General features: G+C 39.6%; 1 protein-coding gene across 1 annotated transcript in view; it reads left to right on the top strand.

The window, feature by feature from the left end:
- Positions 1-5,538: 5,538 nt before the first annotated feature.
- The window catches only part of LOC132818320 (inverted formin-2-like), a 64,719-nt gene continuing 63,233 nt past the window's right edge, over positions 5,539-7,024 (top strand). Inside the window, 1 exon segment of the mRNA XM_060829217.1 lies at positions 5,539-5,689. The gene's annotated coding sequence lies outside the window, so the exon portion shown is untranslated.

The following is a 7,024-nucleotide window of genomic DNA, read 5'->3' as shown; positions in this document are numbered from 1 at the left end:
TATTAGGGAGAACCCAAAGGCGTTTTACTCATACGTGAGGAATAAGAGAATGATCAGGTAGAAGGTAGGGCTGATCAGGGACAGCATTTGGAACTTGTGCGTGGAATCTGAGCAGATAGGGGAAGCCCTAAATGAGTTTTTTGATTCGGTTTTCACCAAGGAAAGGGAACTTGTTGTAAATTAAAACTTAGAGGAGCTGGGGTACAGTTTTGACCAGATCACGATTGATGAAGTTGATGTGCTAGAAATTTTAGAAAACATTAAGATTGATAAGTCCCCAGGGCCAGACCAGATTTATCCTAGGCGGCTCCGGGAAACAAGAAAGGAGGTTGCTAAGCAGTTGGCGAGAATATTTGCCTCCTCACTCTCCACGGGAGTCATACCGGAGGATTGGAAGGAGGCAAATATTGTTCCACTTTTCAAGAAGGGGAATGGGGAAATCCCTGGCAATTACAGACCAGTCAGTCTTACGTCTGTGGTCAGCAAAGTTGTAGAAAGAATTCTGAGGGATAGGATTTATGAATATTTGGCAAAGCATAGTGATTAAAGGCAGTCAGTATGGCTTTGTGAGGGGCAGGTCAGGCCTCACGAATCTTATTGAGTTCTTTGAGGAGGTGTCAAGACAAGTCAATGATGGTAGAGCAGTGGATGTGGTGTATATGGATTTCAGCAAGGCATTTGATAGGGTTCCCCATGGTAGGGTCATTCATAAAGTCAGGAAGTATAGGATACAGAGAGATTTGGCTATCTGGATTCAGAATTGGCTGGCTGACAGAAGGCAAGAGAGTGGTTGTAGATGGAAAATATTTTGCCTGGAGGACAATGTTGAGTGGGGTCCCGCAGGGCTCTGTTCTTGGGCCTATGCTCTTTGTAGTTTTTATAAATTACTTGGATGAGGAGGTTGAGGGGTGGGTTAGTAAATTTGCCTGAATAAATGCGAAGCGATTCATTTTGGAAGGTCAAACTCAAATGCTGAATATAGAATTAAAGACAGGATTCTTGGCAGAGTGGAGGAACAGAGGGATCTGGGCGTGCAAGTCCCTCAAAGTTGCCACCCAAGTGGATTGGGTTGTTAAGAAAGCATATGGTGTTTTGGCTTTCATTAACGGGGTATCGAGCTTAAGAGCCGTGAGGTTTTGCTGCAGCTCTAGAAGTCCCTGGTGAAACCACACTTGGAATATTGTGTGCAGGTCTGGTCACCCTACTATAGGAAAGATACAGAGGCTTTGGAGAGGGTGCAAAGAAGGTTTACCAGGATGCTGCCTGGACTGGAGGGCTTGCCGTATGAAGAAAGGTTGAATAAGCTCGGACCTTTCTCTCTGGAGTGAAGGAGGAAGAGAGGAGACTTGATCGAGGTGTACAAAATAATGAGAGCAATAGATAGAGTCAATAGCCAGAGACTTTGCCCCAGGGCAGGATTGACTGGTACAAGAAGTCATAGTTTGAAGATATTAAAAGGAAGGTATAAAGGAAACATCAGAGGTAGGTTCTTTATGCAGAGAGTTGTGAATGCATGGAATGTATTGCCAGTTGAGGTGGTGGAAGCGAAGTCATTGGGGACATCTTAGCGACTGCTGGATATGCACATGGATAGCAGTGAGTTGAGGGGTGCGTAGTTAAGTTACTATATTTTACATTAGGATTAAGTTTCAGCACAACATCGTGGGCCCAAGGGCCTGTTCTGTGCTTTACTTTTCTATGTTCTATGTTCTAAAACCAGCCAGATGTTGAATTTTCTCTTTCTACCTTCTTCGGTCTTCTTTCCTTCTTGATCTTCTTCAGGATTTCTTTTTCACAGGTTACTGATTGATAAAGGTACCTTTAAGATAGCTATTCTCCAGGCAGTCTGCAGATGCTGGTGGCTTGGTAGTTCTACTCCCAACAGTTCAATTTTCCATGCTCTTATGCACCCAAAATGTCGGATTGTGTCATTGGCTTTTTGAGATTGTCAATATATTTAATTCAGACTTGATTGGAGTTTGGTATTGTTCAGGATATAATTTAAACTGTTTGGCCTGTTTGAATCTGTTTTGTCATTTCCAGGCAGCCGGCTACACTAGCTACTGGACCAAAAGGTTACATCATATCTTGTTTAGAACATTTGGTGATGTGGGTAGTTCTGCTAGCTTTTAATCCTTTTAAAGATACAGTACATCCACATCTTCATAACAATGTCATATAAATACTATGCAGTTTCAACTTTCCCAATCCTATAAATAACTTCAGTAATTATGCTCTGATTTTTCATGATTGAAGTTAAGCACTCTTTATATGTTCTATATTATGAATAAGATTCCACTCTGGAGATGTGGCTATGGTCAACAGTGAACAGTTCTAATCTTTAATTATACATGGGACTCCAGTAATCATCTTCTATTTTAAAGTTACCATTAATTCTTGAAAAAATCTTCAGCTCTGTTCCTCCTGGTCTGTGTAGCTTTATATTGGATAGTTGAAGACCTCCTTTTGTTTTTGTGATTCAGCACCTGAAAGAAACAAAACTGCTGTTTCAATGTCTAATCTAAAGTTTATCTTGAAACCTTCTCTTAGCATCTCTGTCTTTGAATAATTTCCACTGTTTGGTTTTAAATTTTGTTTTATAAGGGGACATCAATGCTCTGCGAATCTTCTACTTCATGGATTCAGTTTTGTAAATACATTTTTGAATGTTTGGGTTATTTTTCATCCTGTTTGAAAATGCCCCAGCTTTTTACATCAATGGTATTAGGCAACTTTCACAGGGCAACTTCAATGTCCATGAATTTCTCTGCCACACCAACAGCAGCTAGTCTTCATTACTTTTCTTGGTACACACTTCTCCTTCTCTCTGTATTACTATTATGTCTGATGAGTTCAACTCCATCCATTACGTTGGAACTTGTGCTGTCCCTCTCTCCTAGAACAACCAGTTAGTTTTGTCTGCTAATTTGTGCTTGTCTACTTAATTGACTAGTCCTCAATAGTGCTAACTCTTCTTAGGACTGCAGAATGATGTGTCATTCATATTTCAAAACCTACTGTTTCATAATGAACTCCTTTTTTTAGATAAGTGAGATAACAATTAATTTGCAGACTTGAAACAGATTTAAGGTGAGACGTCTACATAATTTTAAGTATAATTTTCTGGATTTTTCTAATTTCAAAAACAATGGCATATGGGTTTTGTATGTGTCTGAAGGGGGTTTAGTGATTAATTTGTAAATATTTCTGTAGATAGGATTTATTTTAAAACACTGTTTAGAAAGGTTGTCTAGTGTGTAATGGGTTTTGTTTACTTCATTCGCTTATCAAGTCTCCCATTGTAATCAGTGTAATGCTCTCAGATAAAAGATTGTGAAACATTTCAGAGTACATATAACTTGGGGAAATAAAAAAAGAGCTTTTGGGTTTCTTACTACCAATTTTCAGAATTCTGGTCTTAAGCTGGAAGAGTAAAACCGTCAATCTTGATGAGAGAAGGTAGTTTAGAATTTTTAAGAAATATCAGTATAAACAATTTAGTTTGAAAAGTTTCCAGCCAGAAGTGTTTGGATTTCATCAGCTTAGAATGACCCCCTTCAGGGGTAACCAATGTCAGTGGTAATAACAGCTATAGGAAGAGACTGTCAGATTCTCAAGGTAGGGGCCATTATTAAATTAAGCCTTTTTGATGAGAATTAGGAGAATCCACTCTGGTGGGAATACTGAAAATAAACATTTTTGCAATTAAAGGGATTAAAGATTGCAGTTAACAGTGGCATAGAGTCATAAAGCATAGAAGAAGACTCTTCAGACCAACCAGTCCATGCTGAACATAATCCCAAATTAAACTAGTCCCACCTGCCTGCTCCTGGCAATTTCCCGCCAAACCTTTGCTATTACTTATCCAAGTGTCTTTTAAATGTTGTAATTGTACCCACACCCACCACTTCCTCAGGAAATTCATTCCACACATCAATCACTCTCAATGTTAAAACTTTGCTCATGTCTTTTCTTTATCTCTCTTCTTCCATCTCAAAAAGATGCTCCCAGACTTAAAAACTCCCATCCTGGAGAAAAGACACATACTATTAAGTACCTCTACCCCTCATTATTTTATAAACTTCTATAAGGTCACCTCTCAATCTCCTACACTCCAGTGAAAAAAGTCCCAGCCTACCCAGCCCATTTTTATAACTAAGCCTTTCACACCCAGCAACACCCTGGGAAATCTCTTCTGAACTCTCTCCAACTTAATAATATGTTTCCTACAACTGGGTGCCAGAGGTTCAATATCTTTATTTTTTGGTATCATAAGATAGTTTAATTTGTCCTATTTTATCCTTTACTTGACATTAATTTTCAACTTAAATCTGTACCTTTATGTGGTTGTGTTTAAGTGAAAGACCAGCTTTTTACAACAAAAACAAATTTAACCAAGCCAGGTTTGAGACTGGGATTTGACTTGTCCAGTAACAACATCAGCTGGAATTACAATAGTAACAACTTTCTGGTGACAGTAATTGTTTCAAATATTTCTTATATACAAATTTCCTCCTGCATATCCTGCCCTGTCAGGGTGCCTCACAGTGTCAGGGCCCCAGGTTCGATTCCAGCCTTGGGCAACTGTCTGTGGGGAGTTTGCACGTTCTCCCAGTGTCTGCGTGGGTTTCCTCCGGGTGCTCCGGTTTGCTCCCACAGTCCAAATTAGTCATGCTAAATTGCCCATACCGTTAGGTGCATTAGTCAGAGGGAAATGGGTCTGGGTGGGTTACTCTTCGGAGGGTCGGTGTGGACTTGTTGGGCTGAAGGGCCTGTTTCCACACTGTAGGGAATCTAATCTAATATTCTGAAGGGGAAATATTAATCCCTTAAATTAGTAGCCCTTGACCTTTACATTAGTGTCCATTTTCCAAGTGTAAAGTCAGCTGGGAGTTTTTTTTCCCCTAGTTAAGATGCAGTTCTTGCGTTGTGGCACAGAAACTTGACTTTTAGATTTTATCCCCCAGAAAGCCCCTGAATAATTCCTAAAAGACAATACATTGATTTAAAAAAACCCGAAAGGAAGCTGTAAATCAGAAGCAAATATTGGCGAGGATGGGTCACTCGATGCGAAATGTTAACTATTTCTCTGCACAGTCGCTGCCAGACCTGCTGAGCTTTTCCAGCAATTTGTTTTTGGCTCCATCTTCTTTCATTTGATATTATAATTCATTCTAAATTCAAAACGTCTTTTTTTCGCTCATTCCTAAGCATTTATCTTCAAGGGTCAGATTTCCTGCTTTTCCTGTGAAGACTGTTACCTTACTCATTAACACTGGCACATTGCCGAGTTGCCAAAGAGTTCGGAATGTCAGCATAAAAATTGTCATATGACTGTTTGAACTTTGAGATTTATCGCCTTGGCTAACAATTATATCAGAAACAAGAAATCTTTGTAATATGTTCAGATTTTGTTGCGTGATACATCGTTGTGGTTTTGACTGGTTTCAGTAGACACATCCAACTTTGAAAAAAAATCCACCCATGCAGCATACAGTGTAGGGGGTGGAGCCAATGGGTACGCCCTGATGAGCAATACTGATTGGAAAAGCCCACACTTGTGCAGTGTTTGCTAGTTTGGTAGCGTATTAGTGCTGGATAAACAGGCCAACCGAAGAAACATGAAACTTGGATGTTTTCAGTTGTTCTAAGAAAACCAGTCTGCCAGCTGTACTGTGATGATTTAGTGGTAAGTAGGTGAACTCCGTTGTGATCTAACTGCAGTGTTAACAGCTGGAGGGGAAAAAAATGTTTCGTGGGGCTCTGTTTTGATGCTCGTTTCTATCGGAACTATTTTGGAGAGACTTTCCAGTTGCTTTGAATAGTTAAATAATCGTTTTTTTCGTCTTTACACTTATCCAAAACACACCACGCCCTTTAAATTGCTTTTGAAGTACAGATCTTTTAGTTCCTGGGCAAATACAGCAGCCAAATCACACGTAGCAAATGAGATTTTATTTAGTGTTTTTTTTTGCTCTGTTAGCGGAGGTAAACATGCCGGTCATTATATCAGAAGAACGTGTCGATTTTTTTCCCCAAACTTCAAGTAATTCAGTACGGGCGGAGTCGAGATTGACATGTCATCTGAGAGGCATTCCAGGCAGTGCAGCACACCCTCAATATCTCAGTGACATGTCATGGTCAACCTGTTTTAAATCCTTCACCCCCATCCGCTTACCACCAAACGGTTTGAGGCCACTCTGGGCAATTGAATCATCTTTCACACATAACGTGCATGTTGAAGGGTTAGAATGCAATATTGCAAATGTATAGGATTAAAAATACACATCTGTGGGGAAAAAAACCCTGAAGATATAGCCACGCAACAGGACGTTAAGGATCAGTGACGCCGGCTCTTGGAATTTCGAAACTGTTAATCATTCCAGCCGGAGGCTGATTTTAAGTTCTGCCACAAATACGGTTTACATTCCTTAAGTGCAGAAGGACTCGTGTTGAAAAGTCGCCTCTGGTCCACATGTCGCATGTCACTATAAAGTGTCATTGTTTTGTTGTCTCACATCTATTTGACAGCAAACCCTCGTAAACTTAGTTCAGTCAAAACTGCCTCCGTGCTCATGACTAACAAAGATCATCTGAAGTTATTTCCCCATGACCTTCTAATTTTAAAATTTTGATGTACAGAACAGAAATTTGAGTTTTAAATAGATGTGCGCACGGGACAGAGCATTGTCATTTTGGGAGGAGTTGATACTGACCAATATAATTGATAGATCGTATCCATCAATTAGAAAAGAATGTCAATAATCTAACAAATGAACATTATTTAAACTTGACTCAACATTGCTGACTAATTTTAAAAATGAGCATGGGTGTGATGGGCTGCACCTTGTTTTTTTTTGTTGAAAAGAAACAGTAGGGTAACATTCAAGCAATACTTTTGATATAAGATAGAACTGCTTTCTCTTTCTCAGCAGAAAAGCATGCATACACATTAATTATTTTGCTGTCATTGCTGTAATACTGTATAAGCAATAACCCATTATGCTGGTGTTAGGTAGCAGCT

The sequence above is a fragment of the Hemiscyllium ocellatum genome, chromosome 8 (assembly GCF_020745735.1).
Source record: "Hemiscyllium ocellatum isolate sHemOce1 chromosome 8, sHemOce1.pat.X.cur, whole genome shotgun sequence".
Classification (NCBI taxonomy): Eukaryota; Metazoa; Chordata; class Chondrichthyes; order Orectolobiformes; family Hemiscylliidae; genus Hemiscyllium; species Hemiscyllium ocellatum.
Note: the sequence above shows the minus strand (reverse complement) of the source record. Positions and strands in the feature narration are given on the sequence as shown.